At 50.7% G+C, this 1490-nt stretch overlaps 1 non-coding gene across 1 annotated transcript; it reads right to left on the reverse strand.

Moving 5' to 3' along the window:
- Window positions 1-216: 216 nt before the first annotated feature.
- Window positions 217-355, reverse strand: LOC111762298 (small nucleolar RNA SNORA8). The gene has a single exon (XR_002795445.1). It is a non-coding gene; the product is annotated as a small nucleolar RNA SNORA8 (small nucleolar RNA).
- Window positions 356-1490: the final 1135 nt, after the last annotated feature.

A 1490-nucleotide genomic window follows, 5' to 3' on the forward strand; every position in this document is an offset into this window, starting at 1 on the left:
ATTTATTTTATTTCTTCCCCCTCTCCCCACCCCCCGCCCCAGTTGTCTGTCCTCTGTGTCCATTTGCTGCGTGTTCTTCTGTGTCTGCTTGTATTCTTGTCAGTGGCACCGGGAATCTGTGTTTCTTTTTGTTGCGTCATCTTTTTTTTTTTTTTGAAAAATTTATTCTTATTGATGATTATACCAATCTGAACAGTACTGGGAAAACTATGGAAATACTGTATCAATAGAAATACCAGGTTTAATGTGCACAAAGCCAAGAAAACCAACGATGCCAGATACTGAATTTCTATAGCACTGTCTTTTGAACTCCCCAGCAGGAAAAAAATGCTGAGTGCAGATACCATGCAGTGCAATGTTGCGTCATCTTGTGTCAGCTCTCCGTGTGTGCGGCGCCATTCCTGGGCAGGCTGCACTTTCTTTCGTGCTGGGCGGCTCTCCTTAAGGGGCGCACTCCTTGCGCGTGGGGCTCCCCTACGCGGGGGCACCCCTGCATGGCAGGGCATTCCTTGCACGCATCAGCACTGCGCATGGGCCAGCTCCACACGGGTCAAGGAGGCCCGGGGTTTGAACCGCAGACCTCCCATGTGGTAGGCGGATGCCCTAACCACTGGGCCAAGTCCGCATCCCTCTGAATATCTTTTACCTTCACAGCCCCTCCGTACATCGGCCACGGGGCATGTGGCGATCGGGGTTGTATCAAGAGAGTAGAGTTCGGCGAGGTGGGGCACTGGGCTCTGGGGAGGTCCAGGAGAGGCTGCCCTGAGGGTGAAGAGGGGAGACCCGCCAGAGAATCTCCTTGGCCTGACTCTTCAGGAATTTGAACTCGTTCTTCCTTTTTTTTTTTTTTACGGTAAAAAAGGAGACCAGGTCGCTTTTGCCTAATGGGTACAAATCTTAGCTTTGGGGGTTGTGAGGTCTTTCTCACCCTCCCACATGCTTAGCCTCACCCCTGTTCTTGTCTGTAAATGTTTTTTAAATGTGCATTTTCTTTCGAAATAAAGCCACTTCAGCTTTACCAGAATGAGTTGCTGACGTGGAGTTCGTGTTTGGCAACCCTCTGTCATCCGTGTTTTACTGAGTATGGACTCTTGTAAATTAAGTGAAGTCACCGCCCCCCCGAAGTGGTTCTGGAATCTGCGCTGTTCCTAAGTAAAAGATAAATTATGGCTGGAGCTAAAGAGACATCGTTTAAAAAGTGTCAGGATACAATTGGGTTCTTAAAAACCATGCCGAGCCGCTAAATTCCCATGAAAATGGAGTGCTGAGGGATTGCCTGGGGTGACAGTGTCCTTGGCACTGATTTATCCCGTCTCTTGGCCAACCCCATTACTCTCGGGCTCTGGTGTGAGGCAGCATCTGCCCGGGAAGGCTTCTCGGGGAGTCTGCAAGTCCTCGTGCCCCCAGCCCCCCGCCAGCTCCCAGCACCTGGAGAGCAGGGACCCCTGAGAAAAGGATAACGGTGCATGTAGAATTGGACTTGGGAGAGG

Source organism: Dasypus novemcinctus, chromosome 7, assembly GCF_030445035.2.
Source record: "Dasypus novemcinctus isolate mDasNov1 chromosome 7, mDasNov1.1.hap2, whole genome shotgun sequence".
Lineage (NCBI taxonomy): Eukaryota > Metazoa > Chordata > Mammalia > Cingulata > Dasypodidae > Dasypus > Dasypus novemcinctus.